Below are 20,951 nucleotides of genomic sequence, written 5' to 3'. Positions count from 1 at the left end.
TTAGAATTTTACTGTGCTTTGAGTTTCTTAACAACAATGGTCTTACTTTTCTCCTCCAAGGGCACACACACACACACAAAACAACACTTTAAATGGCTGGATGAGTGAATGAACTAGCTACATAGAAAGCAAATCCATATATAAAATTTAGGTTCTATTCTTAAAATTCCAAAAGTATATTCCTTATGGTAAATAAAGGACAATTTACTGATCAAAATTAATTAAATATTTTCCTATTAAATTAGCATATATTTACTGAGAACTTAGTACTTCAAGTGAGCTGGGATATATTATTTCTTGTTTCTATGTAAATACAAACTTCACTTGTGTTTATGAAAATATATTATATTCATTCATAAAGTGTTATACACTTAAATCCATTGAGACAGGTTTTATGAAAGAAACTAAAAGAGAAAAAAAAAAGGCCAACTCCTGCAAATGACCATAAAATGTTACATATTTGAAAAGGATACTTGGGGAATCTATTTGAATCTGTCTTATGTTCCATCTATTTTAACAGTAACTGCTCGTTGAAATCTGGGAGGTAAATAATGAATGACTATTCAGGAAATCAGCAGATGGTATTCCTCAGAGTTATAATACAACTGGACTTAATGACTAAGGATATTGTTATAAAATTGGCCACAATTTTAACAATGAGTGCTGTAAAATTCATAGGTGTGTAAGCTGACCAAACCAGCATGATTTTTCCACTGTAACTATATAACTGCTTATTTTATTGGATTCTTGAATCCTGCCATCTCACTGTTTTGTGGTTGCTAAGCAACCTTAGCACTACTGTGGCATGCACACTTGAAAAGGTGGAGGCACAAAATGTGTTTGTTGATTTATTTATTTGAATGAAAATGGTCTATATCCAAAGGAAAATCTCAGTGTGACAGCTGACGCTGGGTAACAATTTTCAACTTTGCAGTAATAGCAGCAACACAACTTTAATTTTCTGAAAAGGTAAATAGACCCTCTATATACTCCCTTACCCCAAATGACTATTTGTTTAATCAGTTTTGGTGGGGACTGCTTTTAAAGAACTTAAGACAGATTTCAGCCTTGGAAGTGAATGTGAAGCATATGTGTACTGGTGCCCAGGGCCAGGACGTTTGTAGGACAATATGAAGTATGAATTATTGCGACCATTTTACCCAGTGAGCAAACTAACCCATCAAGCTATATAAGTTGTCACAAAATGTACTGAGGCATTCCGTTCCACTCAGGTGAGATAGGACGAAGGGCAGAAAGAAGGAGTCTAAGTCATAAAATCCTTGTTGCCTCAGGGTAATAGTAACTTATTTCACTATATTTATAGATCACTAATGGTAACTGATCCAAAAGAAATGGTGGCATCGAATTGTCCTAGGCCTTTTGACAAAAAGAAAGAAATCATAGATGATTACAGTCATGGACACCCCCCCCAAAAAAAAAAACCCACACATAAATGACAATTCTATTAACATAAATACAGGAATAAGAATATTATGTACTCAAGTTTATTCCCAGGTTTTTTTCCTAATGGAATTGTTCAAGTTCTAATTTAAGTTCTAATGGATGCAAATAATCTATGGCATAGAGGAAAATAAACTATTCTAGTACATTATTTAAAAAAACAATGCAGTAAAATTGCTGTTTTCACTTCTGACTGTTGATAGTGAACAGAGTATTACAATGAATCATCCCTCCTTTTCTCCTCCTGGTTCTCCTTTTCAGATTAGATGGTTCTGTCAGGTGAAGCCTGAGATACTGGAAAATAATCTCAGCTCTCTCCTCTACTCTGTATCTCAGAGCAACACACATATGTTTTTTCAGTTCTTAATTTTTTATCCTTTCATAATGCTACTGAGTCTATCTTCCCCATGATAACTTGTATCAAAGGAAATCATGCTGTTTACTGATAGTGGTCACAACTACCATTTACTGGGGACTTTATATGTGACCAGGGTTGATACTGTACTACATAATTCTTTACTCATTTGCCTACATAGTAAAATCTATCAAGGAATAAAGAATATTTGAGTTTCAGGGAAGAATGGTTGTGGATCTCTCTAAAACAAGTCTTTCTCGGTGGTAAGTACCACAGGGAAGCAATACAATGCAATGGGGCAACTATTTTAATTCCTAAAATATAAATTATGATTCCATTTACTCATTTACTATTCTGCTAGAACATTTTTAAATGGTGTTTAACCCAGGCATATTCTCTGCTGAGAATCTTCAGACATTTTTATATTATAAAACAGTCACACATCTCCTAATTTCATAAACTTTATGACTAAACTCATTTAACATTTATCATCTTATTCTCTCTATTGTTAATTGCCACAAATACGGCATTTTACCTACTTTACCACAATATCTTACCTATTGATTTAGGGTTTAAAAACTCACATGGAAGTTCTAAGATAATTTACAATCACTGTGGGGGGTCTGGTCACAGAATTAATGAATTTCAATTTTGTACAACACATATTTAAACATGTACTTATGACTAAGTTGTGTCTGAGAACAATTAGTCTGTCTGAATGATTGATAACTGAATTCATTAATCATTTGACTGATTATGTCAAACTACTATGTTTGATCATATATTAAACAAAGAAATAAGCTTAGATGACTGTCACCCACTATGGCCTGAGTTCCACTGCCAGCCAGGAAGCTGACCCACATGGCACAACAGACCTCTCCTGTCTCGATCTCTGCCCCTACTCAGCAGTGTATTTCAGCAGACCTTCTGCTCTGCTCCCTACTCTGTCTCTGGTGACTCCTGTCACCCCCACACCTCTGGTCTACACCGGCGTTCTTCTATGCATAAATAAATAAATAAATAAATAAATAAATTTTTTTAAAATAAATAAATAAATAATATATGTTCACCGCATTTTGTGATTTTTGTACACAAAGGAAACAGGGGGAAAGTAGAGAAAAATATTTAGGATTCAAATTGTTCTGAAATAAAGTAATTCCATGGCCAAAAATGAGTAATAATCAAAGTTTAATATAAATATCTGAAAAGTAACATCTTTAGTGTAATACTCATGTAATTATAGCAATTAAGTTTATCAGATCTGAAATCAATGTATGCACTTTATTTGTTGACTACTTTGCTTAATATATTAGTTGAATTCCTGAAGTCAAATTAAAATTAAATTGCAGTATAGTATATTACCTTAAACATAATGGGAAAATAAATTATTTGAAGCCACATCATTCTTAATTTTTTATTTCTTTTTTAAATTGAGGTGGCATTAGTTTACAACAATGTATATTGTTTTAGTACAGGTTCATGTCTCTTCAGATGTATGTTATCACACCCCTCCTACCACAAAAGAATTCACACCCTCCATCACAGTCAATTAGAACTCTCTGGGCCTCCCTGGTGGCGCAAGCAGTTGAGCACCGCACTGTGAAGCTGTCGGCAGCCTCTGCAGTGCCGGCTCCATCCTGACCAGTCAGCGAGAATCCCACATGGCAAAGCAGACCTCTCCTGTCTCGCCCCCTGCTCCCCTCAGCAGTGTATTTTGTCAGGCTGCCTGTTCTATTCCCTGCTCTGTCTCCAGTGAATTCTCTCACCCTCCTGCGCATCTGGCCTGTACCCCAGTTCTTATATAAAAATAAATAAATCTTTAAAAAAAAAAAAAGAACTCTCTGACCTTTACTCTCACCCACACCTCTCCCTCGAGTTCTACAGTCAGAACGCAAGAGTTTGTATTGTTTTGGTTTTGTCTTTTCCTATGTTGTGTTTCTTAATATTCTACACGTGAATGAAAACATTCAGGATTTGTCTTTCTCCTTCTGACTTATTTTGCACAGCATAATCTCCTCCATTTCCATCCGTATTACTGCAAATGGCAAGGATTCAATTTTATTTTATAGCTGAGTAGTATTCCCTTGTGTATATATACCACATCATTTTATCCAGTCATCCATCAATGGGCTCTTAGGTTGTTTTCACAATTTGGATATTATAAATAGTGTGGTAAGCACAGGAGTATATATATATATTTTTTTTTTTTCAAATTTGTGTTTCTATATTTTTTCTGATAGATACCTAAGAATGGAAATTCTGGAATATATGGTAGATCTACTTTTAATATTTTTGTGAAAACTCCATATTGTTTTCCACAGGGCTGAACCAGTCTACCTTCCCACCAATGGTGTATGAAGATTCCTGTTCCTGCACACCCTTGCCAGCACTCCTTATTTCTGGTCTTTTTGATTCAGATTATTCCCACAGGTATAAGGCAATATCTCACTGTGGTTCTAGTTTACATTTGTCTACTAATAAATAATGATGGGCAGTGTTTCATGTGAAGGCATATCATTCTTAATATTAACAAATTAAATAAAATCTCCATTGGTTTTTCATTTTTGTTATCTGTTCCTCCTTGAAAGGTACACTTTATATCCTGAAAACATTTGGAACTTTATTAAGCAAATAAACTACAACACAATTTTTAAAACAAATATACTCACTATCTACTAATACATAAACAGATTTTCAAATTAGACTATTCCACACTGAAACTTGATTCAGCTTTAAACAGACTTGTTATTCTATGTAACTTCAAATTGTATTTATGATGTGCAGACAGATGAGATACCTGACTCAAGAGTGTCTTGTTCTGCATTTACAAGACAGTAAACATTTTATGGCAAATGAGTGGCATAAAACGGTTTTACTTAAATGAATGGAACCCACACAGGCACTTCTTAAGTTGCACTTACACATTACATATTGCAGCGTACTTACATAAATCTCCCTCTTACAGAAAGCACACTTCCCTTGAGAGGTTTACCTTAAATGCCAACTCAACTAGGGCATGAAGCTCTAGCCTCGTGAGCCATCCAGCAGTCTGAAAATGTTCAGGTGCTCAGTTAAAATGAACATCCTTTCTTCTTCTTTATAAGAAATGAAATGCACAATCATGCAGGTGCATTTCAAGTTTTTATTTTTTTTTTAAAGATTTATTTATTTATACAAGAACCGGGGTACAGGCCAGATGCGCAGGAGGGTGAGAGGATTCACCAGAGCCAAAGTGGGGAACAGAACAGGCAGACTGATGAAATAAACTGCTGAGCAGAGCAGCGGGCGTGAGAGGAGAGGTCTGCCGCGCCATGTGGGACCCTCGCCAGCCAGCAGGGATCCAAATGATGCTGCAGAGGCCAAGGACAGCTTCACAGCACTGTGCTTAACCGCCTGTACCACCAGGGGAGGCCCTATTTCAAGCTTTTAAACATAAGTTCGGGGCCTCCCTGGGGAATTAGGGGTTAATTCTCAGCACTATCATCCACTATGGCTGAGTTAGATCCCCAGCCAGGAAGCTGACCCATATGGCTCAACAGACCTCTCTTGTCTCGCTCTCTGCTCCCCTTAGCAGTGTATTTCAGTAGATCTTCTGCTCTGCTCCCACTCTGTCTCTGCTGAATCCTCTCACCTCCGCACCTCTGGCCTACACCCCAGTTCTTCTATGCATAAATAAATAAATCTTTTTTAAAAAATAAATTAATTAATTAATTAAATAAAATATGTTTACCACATTTTGTGATTTTTTTGTCCACAAAGGAAATGGGGGGAAAGTGGAGAAAAATATTTAAGATTCAAATTGTTCTGAAATAAAGTAATTCCATGACCACAAAATGAGTTATATTTAAAGTTTAATATAAGTATCTGAAAAGTAACATCTGTAATGTAATAATCATGTAATTATAGCAATTAAGTTTATCACATCTGAAAAGAATCTAGATTTTTGGGCCTCCCCTGGTGGTGCAGCGGTTGAGCGCTGGGTTGCAAAGCTGCCTGCAGCCTCTGCAGTGCCGGTTCGATTGCCAGCTCCCAGAGAGGGTACCACATGGCGCGACAGACCTCTCCTGCTGCACCCGCTGCTCCCCTTAGCAGTGTATTTCATCAGTCTGCCTGTTCTGTTCCCCGCTCTTGCTCTGGTGAATTCTCTCACTCTCCCGTGCTTCTGAATGTACCCAGTGCTTGTATAAATAAAGAAAGAAATCTTGAAAAAAAAATCTAAATTTTCAAGTTCTTGAATATTGTTATTTATCTACTTTATAAATAATGTTCATTGGTAGCTAAAATTATCAGGATCTTACCACTTTAAGTAATCTTTTATTTAGGGAAACAATTATTAACTAGAAGTTAAATAAATTTCAACTGTCTTATAAACACAGCCACATAATTTTAAGTGATAGATAGTAAATTACATAGGTTAATTAGCCTATGTGTTAGAATGTTTCACTTTCTAATATCCTTTTCAAAACCGTCTTTAGGTTTTGCTGCTCTGAATAGCAATGGATGATGAGATGTCCTTTCATCTACCTCTGGCTTTTTAATTGCATCTTATGTTTTTTTTTTTTTTAAAGAACAATTAATAAAACTATATCACACACTAGATGGCAAAAAGGTTTCCCAAGAAAACCGAGGAATGATTTTAGAGTGTAAACATGCAAGAGTCACCAAAAGGATCCTAAAGAAAACAAAACAAAAACCATTTGGAAGGTGCATTTGATGCTGTTCTCATGAAAATAGAATCCTCACTTTAGTAACAATATAGCCACACTCAATTACTTCTTGCTTAATCCCTTTCCCATGGATGAGCCAAGAGATGATAGACAAAATAAATGGTCTGCGTACTCCATAGTTTGCAGTTAATTCTCCACTGAAACATTCTACCAAATTAAATACTATATCATCATAAATAGTTGAAATTCTCTATATTATTAACATTGCTTTGATTCACTGAAACACAATGATGTTCCCTTAATGAAATTAAGACTTTAAGACAGTCCTGTAATATCACATCATTGGATGACTGGATGATTTAATGAAATATATCTTTTTTTTCTTTTTTTTAAGATTTATTTATTTATGCATACAAGAGCTGGGGTACAGGCCAGAGATGCAGGGGGTGAGATGACTCACCAGAGATAGAGCGGGGAACACTGCTGAGGGGAGCAGCAGGCAAGACAGGAGAGGTCTGCTGCGCCATGTGGGTTTCTCCATGGCTGGTCAGGGATCGAACTCATGCTGCAGAGTCTGTGGATTGCTTCATAGTGTGGTGCTTAACCCCTTGCACCACCAGGGAGGCCCTGAAATATATCTTTACTGAATACAAAAATTTCTAGGCATTAAACTTATTCACCTTTTTAAAAATGTTTTTGATTTAAAAGGTTTTAGGTCACTATTATACTCATTTTATTGCAAATGTTATTTTTTTTTAATTTCACAGCCCTAGATTTTACTTTAATACTCTAAGTGCAGGTTTTTCACTATTATTTTAATATTATTCATTTAAGCCAATGTATTTATTTTAAGATTTATTTACTTATACAAGAACTGGGGTACAGATCAGAGGCACGGGAGGGAGAGAGAATTCACCACAGATAGAGCAGGGAGCAGAACAGGCAGACGGACCAAAGACACTGCTGAGGGGAGCAGCGGGCGAGACAGGAGAGGTCTACTGCGCCATGTTGGTTTCTCTCTGGCCGGCTGGGATTGAACCCATGCTGCAGAGGCTGTTGACAGCTTCAGAGAGCAGCGCTCAACCCGCTGCACCATTAGGGAGGACCCAATATATTTACTTTAAAGTGTTATTATGATCTTTCAAGTATTAAAAAATCATAATGAACTTCATACTACTCAAAACATGTAGCACTCATCTACCCCACACCCCTGAACTGGTTGTATGGGGTCTTGATATAACTTTAAAATATTGTAATAAAGATTTTTATGTAGGGGCCTCCCTGGTGGCACAGCGGTTGAGCGCTGGGTTGCAAAGCTGCCTGCAGCCTCTGCAGCGCCAGTTTGATCCCCAGCCACTGGGCAAGGGTCCCACATGGCGCGCAGACCTCTCCTGCTACCCGCTGCTCCGCTCAGCAGTGTACTTCGTCAGTCTGCCTGCTCTGCTCTCCCCTCTGGCTCTAGTGAATTCTCTCACCCTCCCGCGCTTCTGACTGTACCCAGTGCTTGTACAAACAAATAAAAAAAATTTAAATAAAGATTTTCATGTATAACTATATAAGAAGAGGAGGAGAGGAAAAAAAAAACATACAGCATATGTCATAATCACTTGTGATTGTGAGAGGTATTATGGCTAACATTTTATATATGCTTAATAAAATTAAATCAGGTGCAATTTGAAGTAATGGTTGCTTTTTGGGCAATTACTATTATTCACAGTGCCACACAGATTTGCAAATTATATGCAATAAATACAAAGATGATAAAAGTGCATGGGTTAAGGAGAGAGGATGAGCACCAATAAAATAAAAACTGGACTAGGTAATTTTTAATTCTCTGCATCTCTGAGTTCTAGCAAATCTGTGTGGGGTGTTTCCCAAGAACAGGGGGCTGATCCCAAACAAACAGGTCCTTGACAAACACAATTATAATGCCCCTGAAATTTTACACCCTTATCTTTCAATTTTGACCAAGTAAATAAAGAAAAGTTAGAAAATAATAACACCATCACTTAGTTTGAAAAGAAGGAATGATGGCTAAGGTATATTTGCATATGTTTAAAAGATCTTTTCATAATTTCATGGCACTTCTTTACTCTGGTGATTATCCAGGACTTAAAAATCTACCGAATCACAGATTTAGTCGATTTTAAAAGTTCAATTTGACTAAAATAGTTGTTATTTGATTGGTTAATTTGACATCATAATATTAGATCTAGAAACAGCCAAATATGTGGTCTGTACAGAAAAAGGAATTTATGAGAATCAATACAACTGCTACTCCTCTATAAGACAAGTTACTATACCTGTAATTTGGCTGTATCTGCAGAGTTAGTGATGAATGGGGAAGAAGAAAGGAATTCAGTGACAAGTATTCATACAGAATTCTTATGTCTGCCATGTGTAAATTCAAATTTTGTCTACTTAAAATCATCATTTTCATCTGTAATTTTGCCTTTAACTTTTCCATAGTCTTGTATAAGGATATTCAGTCACTACCTATTTCTAGCTTTTCCAACAGAGCTGCCTCCTTTTTTTCTGCTCATTTAGTTACGGCTGCAGGACCTACTGGGTAACAACAGAAATGAATCCTGTTGGTGTCAAAAAGTTCCCTCCATGACAAAGACTTCTACTTTTTTGATATCTAAGTGTTTGCAAAAGGTTTTTAAAATCCATTTCCTTAAGTGATATCTCCAGATTTCACAAGTTTTCTCACTGCAAAACAGTCATATAAACAACCTTTATTGGGGCCTCCCTGGTGGCGCAAGGGGTTAAGCACCACACTACGCAGCAATCCACAGTCTCTGCAGCACGAGTTCAATCCCTGACCAGCCAGGGAGAAACCCACATGGCAATGCAGACCTCTCCTGTCTCGCCTGCTGCTCCCCTCAGCAATGTATTTCAGTCAGTCTACCTGTTCTGTTCCCCACTCTGTCTCTGGTGAATCCCCTCACCCCCCACCCAGCATCGCTGGCCTGTACCCCAGCTCTTGTATGCATAAATAAATAAATCTTTTAAAAAGATGAATAAACAATCTTTCTCTTTGAGAATTTCCATACATCTGGCTTTATCCATTGCAAATGCTTTCACTTCTAGCACTGCTTTAAGAATTTTAAAAAGAAAAAAACAATTATTGTCTAAAAATGATTTACATGATAAGTTGTTTAAGAGATATTATCTATGGAGTCAGTAATAATCTATATAAAAATTTTTGAGGTAGTAACCTCTAATATTTAGTAACCATGAGTATATACCACATAAAGCAAGCAAAACAAATTTGTGTGAGTGATGATACAATGGTGATGTTCTTAGTCACTAAACATATCAGATGGTCAAGGTGAAATTGTCACCTTCACAAGTATTTAAATGAATGTATTTGAATTAATATATTTATTTCTTTTTTTTCTTTTTTTTTAAGATTTATTTATTCATGCATAAAAGAACGGGGGTACAGACCACATGTGCGGGAGGGTGAGAGGATTCATCAGAGACAGAGTGGGGAACAAACAGGCAGACTAACTGAAATACACTGCTGAGGGGAGCAGCAGGCGAGAAAGGAGAGGTCTGCCACACCACGTGTATATCTCACTGGCTGGCCGGGATTTAACCCATGCTGCAGAGGTTAAGGACAGCTTCACAGCGCTGCACTCAACTGCCTGTGCCACCAGGGAGGCCCTGAATTAATATATTTAAATGAGACTATATTTAAGAGACTAGACCCTGGCAAAAATGTATATGAAAATCATCATTTTGCAATGGCAGTTATGTAAAAATTGATTCAGGAGGGGCCTCCCCCTGGTGGCGCAGGCTGTTGAGCGCTGCACTGTGAAACTCCGCTGCCTCTGCAGCGCCCATTCGTTCCCAGCTGGCTGGCAAGAATCCCACATGGCGTGGCAAACCTCTCCTGTCTCGCCCGCTGCTCCCCTTAGCAGTGTGTTTTGTCAGTCTGCCTGTTGTTCCTCGCTCTGTCTCTGGTGAATCCTCTCACCCTCCCATGCATCTGTCCTGTACCCTGGTTCTTGCATAAATAAATAAAATAAATCTTAAAAAAAAAAGAAAAAGAAAAAGAAAAAAAATGATTCAGGAATTTCTTAGAACAGAAGATGTTCACATATTTGAAGATCCACAGTAGTCGCTGGTCAATTAATTCAGTAGTGTCAGCAAATTGTTCTTCCAGATTTACTCAGTAACTCTGCAACCTTCTGTTATTTTGCTTTTGACTCTAAATCTTCTAAATACCCCTATTACCACCATACTCAAGAGTGTTTTTTTCCTAAGGAAGCTTTCCAGATACATAATGAAAGAGTAATGATATAGTTGGCATTATTCTAGTATATGATTTCTATTTTCAGTTGTAACTATTCCTTCACATGTTTAGATTGTATTGATTTTATGTTTCTTATTTTGTTTGTATGTTTGGTGGCAAAATTACTAACCATGTATTCAGAATTACAATTTATTGTGCAGTAGAGATTGGTCATATCTATGTCCAGTTATAAGAAATAAGTGCATCTCTTTTTCTCAGCAGGAAGTAAGTTCAGTTAATTTTCTGGTCAGAAAACTTTATCTGAGAACTATATTGTAAAAGAGAAGCGAGTGATTAACTCCTGCAATAATCTTCTATTGCCTCTGGCAACATGTAAGAATTAAGAAGAAAATGGATTCCTCAAATATAGGATGCATTTAGAAAGAAAGAAAGAAATGGTATAAAAGACAGTGGGGAGAATGAAGCCCTCTTATATTGAGTAATCATATCTTACTGAAAGAGGAAGGAAGTAGTCACAGTAGTGAGTCATTTCCATTCATTTGGATATCAAAAACCATGTAGCCTACAATTGAAGATATATAAACCCAAACCTTCCCACAGTAACTGATGAAGGGTGAGGAAGTGAGGCAGAATTTTAACAGGATGGAGGAATATTTCAGGAAGGAAAGGAAAGGCTGGGTTCTCTGCCTGACCTACCCTAGAGGCTATCCAGGGAGCTTCCACCTCACCAAAAGTTCCCAAGCCATGTTCCAAAAGAACCCAGCTTGAATTCGTGTTGCAGAAATCTCATTGCTACTGTATTAATTTCATTATACCATAAAATTAGGGTTTGAATTAAGGTTAATAGTTAAGATTGAGTTGGAAGAAAATATCGGATTCAAATTTAGAAATTTGGATATGTGATTATTCTTAGAAACCTGACTTTTGGGGGCTAGGAATAGCTATTAGATATCTATGTTACATAGATTTTAGTCCAAGCTAATGTGATTCTTAGAAGTCACATTATCATGGAAATACAGTTCATGATATTATTTTCACTATAGTACCCTTAACTTCTGGTCTTGATCTAAAAAATAAACAATTAAATATAAGATATAGTGCCACCAAGCTTCAACTTATTGCCTAAAGTTTATAAGCAGCAAGTAACTAAGTGTACCAGAGTAAGATCTTTACTGTGGCGTTGGGACAAATAAAGAATTTAATTAGAATCTTTTCATTACTGTTTATAGTCAGAGAGATAAGAGAAGGTAAAATGTCAATGAACAGACAGGGTGTCTTTCATTTTTTCTCTTTAAGGAAAAGTTGCTTTAAACCTATGCTGTTTGTTAATGTCAGAGTTTAACTGATTAAAAGTCACTTTATGGGAAATGCATTTATGATTTTTCTACAATACCTCTACCTTTCTGGCATGAGGCAAGTGCCTATCCTTCCTTCCTCACATCTCAGATATGGGGAACATAAAGAAGAGAATCAAATACCATTTTTGTCCTTGATTACTGAATTGTAAACTGTATTCCTCTGACAGGCTTCAGTTTGAATATCTCCTACTTTTAGAACTGCAGGGGCTGATTCACCCTGCGTGGGAAAGTCAAGTCACTTGTGATGAATAATAATATAAGTAGAACAATAATGTAAGTAGAATCAAAAGTAAGAATCATTGTTAAGGCAGCATTTCCATGGGGATAGCACTCCTTAAACATGTGGCCAGAATGCTGGTTCAGAACTGAATCAAAGACACCCTTGTTGATGAATAATTTCTTAAAACAGCTATTCTACAGAAGGTGTTCCTCAGAGACATCACCAGATACTGACCCAGCCTACTCCTGCTTAGCTTACCCTGACACGTTCAGCATTTTGGTTGATTGCCTCAGCTGAGAAGAAATTCTACTTGCCTTCTTTTAATATATTAATAGTGTGAAAACACAGTCCTCTCATCTCTACTGAGCACTCAAGATAAAGTTATTCTTTCAACAAGTCTGTGCTGACTGGTTGGCCTCTGTCAGGTGTTAGCTGCCAATCATAAAAAAAAAAAAATTCTCAAAATGTATGTGATAAAATTGCCTTAATATACATTATACAGAGATGAGTATTAATAAAATATTTGATATTTTATTCAGTGTTTCCTGAAATTGCTGAAGTTCATGACTACAGGAGAATGATATTTTAACTAGAGGAAACTAATGAAATACTGAAATTTTAGCTGTGTCAAAGTGACAGCTATTGTGATTTGTATTCTGACAGAACAGAGTGTTGAAGGAGAACATAAGTATCTAAATCAGACAGGAGAAACTAAGGTATTTTTCCCTGATGAAGTCATGTGAAAACTAGAATCTGAAGAGTGAACAGGATTTAGCAAAGCAAAGAGGCAGAAGAAAGACATTTATTGATGATCTCTCCCTCTGTTCTCGAAGAGTTACAAGAGGGCAAAAAAAAGTGTCCAAATCAATTGTACTGTTAGAGATATCCAAGTAGCTTATATAAAAACTGAAGCAGCAAAAAATCATTTAAGGTCACTGTAACTGCATTGATTACAAACTCTGAGAGAGACGCAGCTGCCAGAAATAGGAATTCACTGGAATTACTAGGCCATTGGGACTACAAGAAATAAATACCTAAATCAAAAGGTCAAACTCATCAGCTAAGAAATTGGCCCCAAACTCATCCTTTCCCCTAGAAAGAGCCACCAAACTAGAGGTCACTTTTCCTACCAGTCACTCCTATCAAGTTGACCACAAAAGAAATTCTTCCCACAAATCACTGCCTTCCCACAAATCACTGTCAGTGAGGAGCTAACATCTGCAGACAGTAACATATCACCTGATACAGATTTTAAGGACTAACCCTGTTAATCCCATTCAGAAGCAAAGGCTGCACCTCCCCTCTATGTTTTCCCTAAATTTTGACCAGTCATATGACTGAATTAAGCTTCCACAATGCACCCCTAATGGCACAACTTTTCCTGAAGCACCTCAAATGGTTATTTATTGCCTCTCACACCATACCAGGTAATGGGATAGATGTTCTTGCTTTCTAACTAATTGTGCAGATCATTGTATATAAAGTCTCTGCTATTTTTATGGCCCAGTCTTTATGGAAGTTCCCGTATGTTCCTTCCTGTGGCCTTCTATCAAATCCTGGATTTACTACTTTATATCTACTTCTCACACATGAAACATGCAACATCCTGGTCCAACTATTTGTTTTCTCAAATTTTAAAGAAAAGCATATTCTATAAACAAAATAATATTTAAACTCTTTCTGTTCATTTCAATAAGAATGAGGTGATGAACATGTTTATGCTAGCCTCTTGGTTAGTTTAAGACACAATGTAGAACTATACCTGGCACATTCTCTTAGAACTATGCACTATCACTTATGTGCCTATGATTCCTATTCTCTTCTTCTTGTTGTTGTTATACATATTATGAATAATTATCAAACCAATCTATTGCTTAACTTTTGCCCCTTCTTGAACTTTATACACATGAAATTATACTCTATGTGTTCTTGCATGAATATGCCTTTTACACAATAAGGCATAGGATAAGTTCTGGTTAAATTTCAAAATCTTTGCCTTAGCTATTATTTACTTATCTCATTATTGCTCGTACTTACAATTAAATGATCCATTCTAACTTTGGTTTATGAATGGTCAGAAAAAAAATAGCTAAAGCAAAAAATTAAAATAAAGAGATCATAAAAAGAACCATTACTCTACCAATTTTAAAAGACCAAACTGAAGAAAAAAGATATTCAAGAAATATAACAAATCAAATTGAGAAAACTTTTGAGAAGTTAGGGGAAAAGAAAGATAGAAAATAGAATTGCAAATGTATTACTGCAGGATATGCAGTATGTATAAAGGACAGTTTCAGAAAGAGGCAACAGAAGAAATAAAGAGTGTACTATCAAGAAAACAATTCCAACAAGATTCTGGGAAGAATATATCAGGGTTATAAAATTTCTTCTTAGAAAAGATGGAAAAAGACTCATGGAAAAGCATGTTATAATGAAGGCTTAAAAGAGAAATGCACTGGATTCTTCAACAGCCACACTAGAAGCCAGGCAAAGGAGTACACTTTCAATCATTGAGAGAAAGTTATTTTCAACTTATATTTTTATGTGGAACCATGCTCTCAATCTAGAGAGAGTAGAATATAGACTATTTTAGACATGTAGTTTTCGTGGCTTCAAACAATTTACTTCTCTTGTACCTTTACTCAGGAAGCTATGAAAGGATATGTTTAAATGAAATGAAGAAGTAAAGCAAGTAAAGATCCCTAACACCAGAGATGACACATGGGAGAGAAGAAAACAAAATCCCAGGATGATGAGAAAGGGAGAACCCAAAGACAAAATCTGAATGTTAAAATGTATAGAAGACAGTACAGTTCTGGGGTGAGTTTAGAGAGATGATTAGGTGATATGTTCATTAAAGATTATGTATTTAAAAAAGACCATTATTGAATTCCAGCAAACAAAAAGCTGCACAAGAATGCAATAACTTCAGGCACTCAGATGAGACTTACTCCTATGTAAACAAATTCTACCAACTAGCTGTCATCATCCAACTCTAATTTTCTAATTATACCTTTCCTTCTGGCCTGTTTATGCTTCTCCAAGAGAGGAAAGAGACTAAAAAGATAATGTTGAAAAACACAGACTCCAATGGTATCTTGTTCTGTGCTAGACTCTGTCTTCAAGATAAACTCACAAACTCTATTTTTCCACATAGTTCTAAAATATTGCATCTATCTGACCTGTGTATAAAATGTTGAAATCTTTCTATCTTCATTATATTTAACAGTGATGGAAAAATCTTTTCTAAAAGTTCACAATGCAATAGATGGGATGCATTCCATTCTACACAATTTATCCTTTGCTAAACTAATATTATCTTCATACTTCTTATCAAGTTGTTTTTCTTTTCTGTTTGACCTACTTCATAAAGTTTCATATAAAATGAGACTGACATAATGTTATAAATAAATGTGTTGTTTTAATATCATGTTGATGAAATTTAGGAAGGAAAATGCTTTTTGATGCCTTTGAATATTAAAATAGACAATTACTGGTAAGGAAGAAATAAGTGATGGTACCAATCTATCATACAGAACAGGGTAAAATGCTTAATTTCACAAATTGAGATGGAAGACAAACTGCTGAGAATAGAGAAAAACATTACAACATGGATGTCAAGGGAGAACAGTGCACAACAGAAACTATATCTGTACAAAATGACCTAGTTCATATAAAATAAAGTGAAGTTCTTGCAAGAGAGAAGTTTCAGGCAATATGAAGTGCCTATTCATCCTAAGCAACCTACTTTTGTTTTGAGTAGTTCTGGATGACTTCCTAGAAGAGAAAGTAGAGTATACAGTCACACTCTTTTAAATACATGTGCTGTCCAAGGCTGTGTAATTTTTATTGTGATATTTAAGCATGACACTTCTGTATTGCAGATTACATTTAACAAGCAGAGTGTGAAAGAATGATTTTCAAATAGTTTGTCATGTTTTAAAAATCGTAAATGGTGTGAACCTTTATTTTCTCCAGCAGTTTAATCATAGAAATTCCAGGCTGGCTTTGGCTGCAGATAGTTCAAATCCTTCCTCTTTGTTAAAAAGCAACGTTATCCTTTGTTTCTGAAATTTTGTTACCAGATCCCATGGGCTTCTTATATAACAAATTCTTATGAACTTATCAAATTATTGAAATTAAACTGGTGATTGGAACAGGCCTATTTCATACCTCCATCACTCTGCACCTGGTCATTCCACTACCAGGGAGATCTAAGACTACATTCCTGTGGTCCCCAGTCTTAATTGCCTATCCCTAGGAAAATGTCACTTTTTTCATAAACACAGTTTAATAAACAATTGTTTATTTTTTATTTTATACATTTTTGCATCATTTTTTTCATTTTTGCACAATGCATGCATTTTCATCTTGGTTATAGTCCCCATAAAATTCCCACTCCCCTTGTTTTGATCCTAGTCCCTCCTCCCACCCCCCCCGTAGTGTGTCTCTGGTTTATAGCTGCTTGTTGATTTTGACTGGATCAAGAAGATGTGGTACATATACAAAATGGAATATTACTCAGCAATCAAAAAGATATATTCATGCAATTTGCAGCAACATGGGTGGAGCTGAAAGGGATCATACTCAGCAAAATAAGCCAGAAAGAAAAAGAAAAATATTGGATGGTCTCACTCATAGCAGGAATTTAGAAAACCTAAATAAGGGACCAGGAAAAAAACCTAATTACAATAAAGGAAAATGTCACTTTTGATCCCTCAGCTGGAAGGAGAGTCCCCATGTACCTAAACCACACAGCATTTTAGCTATCCTGCCCCCCAACAACAGCTCTCAAAAGCTCATCACTTTCCATCACGTACTATAGTCACTTGACTATCTCAGAACCCCTCTTTGGTGGAAAAAAAATACTTATCTGTTTATTTAAACACAAACCATCTATTGCATAGATAAATTAATAACGTTTGTCAAAAAAAATCTCTAGGAAAACATGAACCTGAAAAATCTACACACTGGAATCCTGACAATGAAATGTTGTGACCAAACATAAGAAAAAAATTCTTTCAATATAATTCTTGAATTAAACAATCCTATAACCTTAAATGATTTAAACAAACCAGACCATATTCAGACATCTGCCGTGACAGGAAGCCACAAATACTACAAAAATCTCTGTTTGCAGATGCAAACGAATATGAAATGGAAGTAAAGGCATGGAGATAGCAAGCACCTTCTCCACATGCAATCAATACATTGACTTGACACATCCACTCCCTACTTGTTACTCTCAAACTTACCCAATTCTCATAAAACAAGTAGTTAATTATACCACTTTCCAGAAACTAAATCTTTCCACCTAACAAATTAGCTAGGGACATGCATTTTCATTTACTACTTAAGGGTAAGAAACAGAGATGGAGAGAAAAGGAGATAGAGAGGGAAAGAGAGGAGAGAGAGAGAGATTGATTGATTTTAAGTTTCCAAAAGCAATAAGTTTTCACTTTCATATTAAATCTGTAATCTATTGCAAACCAATTTTCTGTGTATGGTGTAAGGTAGAAATCCCGCTTTATTTTTATTTCCAACCAGGTTTTTAGCAAAGCCAGCAACATGTGTCAAAATGACCATCCTTTTCCTCTGCAATAACATGTCACCTTTGTCATAAATCAGAAATGTGTAGCTGCTTTCTGAAAATATTCTGCTTTGTTGCTCTGTCTGTTCTCCTGTTAATTCCATCATTTTAACTATCCTTGTTAAGCAATAAAGTTTGTATCTGGTATATAAATTCCGCAACTTTGCTCTTATTAAAGATTGTCTTGATATTCATGGCCTTTGATTTTCCATAAAAAATGTTTAAAATAGCTTGTCAATTTCCATCAGAAAAACCTACTAGAATTTTGATTGGCATCTACTGGGAAAAATTACTTCTTTAAAATATAGATTCTTCAATTCTATTGACTTTATATATCATTCCATGATCAAATTAAATTGAATCATTATTTGGCTATATATTGTGGCCAATGGTCCCTCCCATCCTCTTTGTTTAACTCTAAAGGTTTGTAAATATAAAATATATACTTTTCTAGTGTCCTTTATAGCTGGAAATGCCATGGGACACAGTTATGGCTTATCAGATACAAGAGGAAATCTAAAGAGGCTTTTACATTCTTAATAAAAGGGGAAAATGTGGTTGGCAGTATATTTTTCTTTCTTATGCCTTAAATACAGAAACGATCCAGCATTATCCACGGAAATCACCAACTGAAACAAACTAATGCCAACTTCTGTCTCTCTTCAGGTTATTTTATGAGGAGGGAAAATCTCATTTATTTGCATGTCTATTAACTAAAGTTTACTTCTTGTAAAAAAAATCCATTGCTAAATAACATTATGATATTTTCTAAAAAAAGAAGAAAAATCAAATTAGAATACTGTGTCATCTTTTCATGTACAAAGTCTGGTAATTAAAAATGCAAATCAAAAATTACTTAAAAAGCTTTCAATCTACTATAAATTATAAATATTAAATTATCTAAAAATAATATCAATTTTCTTGGTTATATATAAAACTTTGCACACATTAAGTTTTTAAAAACATCCATTCTTTTTTCATTGTATTATATTTTATTGAGGTTACATTGGTTAATGACACTATATATAACTCAGAGACTAAGATCACATATTTTCAGAAGTATAACATATCTAAAATTTGTGAATCTTTGTGATATGTAATAAATAATAAACAGCATAATTATTATTATTGTTCTGCTCTAAATAAATACATTTTCAGTGATTTCTTTGAGACGTTGGTTGTTATTTTTCTTTTTCTTAGATTTTCTCATTTTTATTTGCTTTAACTGGAGAGTTAGAGATGTATTCCAAAAGGTTTGAACATTCTAAAATCAACAATCCCATATTAAAATGGGAATATCACTCTTACAAGTTCATTTGAGTGTATTTTCCATCTTTTAGGTCATCATACAATTATTAGGGAAGTTAAGCTTTACTAAAAATAATATTTAAAGCAAATTTCTTGATGAATCAACACAACCAAAACATACAGGTAAGAGTTTTGTTCCTTTGCATGAAAATTTATAGCATTTTCTAATTCATAAATGATGTAAATTATGTATTTACATTTTCCATACTTACATTTCATATTTCAGTGGCACTGAGTAGAGTTGTAATATTTTTTAAGATTTCAAGAGACTACTAGAGTGAGTCAGATTTTCTTAACAACTTCTGACAAGCATCAAATTCATTTAAACTGAGAAGTTAGTCACCTGAAAATTTCAGTTCATCTTAAGCTCTGGCTCAATACACCATCAATTTTACTCAATTTATTCTCTTAAAAGCAGGATTGGGAGGTTTAATTTATTTAAAATTACCTTTGGCATCTAAATATAGTTTTGTTTTTTGTGTGTGTTGGTTTCATTCTGATAATGGTATTTAAATGGATTTGCTAAATTTTAATTTTTTGCCGTTTCATTTAGGTAGCATAAAGAGGCATGATTTATGGGATTTCAGATTATTTTAGGTATTAACTACAGCCTGTTCTTCAGTTTAACAAAGGATTTCGGACTTCATATTTTGAAAATTTAAAGACTTTACATTGAAAGAGAAAAATTTAATTTTTAGCGATGAGTAAAAACTGAGTAATTTTCTCTTATCTTCATCTTTATAGCATGCTAACATTAAAGAAATGGTTATGAATCAAGAGTTTAGTTTAACCCTTTATTTCATTTTTCTATATTCCACATTATAAGCAGAACCATCTTGTATTTGTCTTTCTCTTCCTAACTTGTTTTGCTTATCATTATACATACATATTGCCACAAATGACAAGAGCTCATCTTTTATATAGCTAAGTAGTATTCTACTGTATATATACACCACATTTTCCTAATCCACTATTCTGTCCTTGGTAACCTAGGCAAACCAAATCAATAACAGACCCTAGAAATCTGACTGTGGAATTGAGTCTATGAGACAGGGAGAGGTAGGGAAAACAAAGTGGGGAAGGGACACAATGGATTATGGTGGAGGTCTAAAGGTGCTTTGGTGGTGGTTATGGCATAATCATATGTGTCTGAGGAGGTTTGATACTAATAACATACAGAATGAATCATATACAGTGTTGTAACCAATGTTATCTTAATTTTTAAAAAATGTAAAAAGTTTTTTATTAACATTTAAAAAATAATTATGCCAGTTTATGGAAATCTGGATGCAGTGTAAGAGTTACAAATAGTTCCAGAAGCTTTATGAAAGCTCCTTGGAACTTCCAAAAATATAGAGCTCATGGTCAGTATACCCACATATTTGTTGCACAAATTCTGAAATACTAGCAACCTTATTCTCTTATTCCTTTGTTCTCAGGGGGATTTATTTAAGACAAATAAATAAATGTACTAATTAATGTCATAGAACATTTTTGAGTAACATGATGGAGGGAAAACATTTATTCACACTAGCATTCCTTGGTGTTCTTTCTTCCTTTCCCTTCAGGACACGATGACACTAATTTACAAAGCTTCACGTAAAAGGGTCAATTTATATGTGCATGTATACAGCTTTATTAATTCTTAAATTATTGCAAATACTTAAATATTATGACATTGAATATTCAAAATTATCATTCATATTTAATTATTTCAGCTTGTATTAT

Source organism: Talpa occidentalis, unplaced genomic scaffold (assembly GCF_014898055.3).
Source record: "Talpa occidentalis isolate TD23 unplaced genomic scaffold, MPIMG_talOcc4v2.1, whole genome shotgun sequence".
Lineage (NCBI taxonomy): Eukaryota > Metazoa > Chordata > Mammalia > Eulipotyphla > Talpidae > Talpa > Talpa occidentalis.
The sequence above is the reverse complement of the archived record's forward strand: the minus strand, read 5'-3'. Positions refer to the sequence as shown.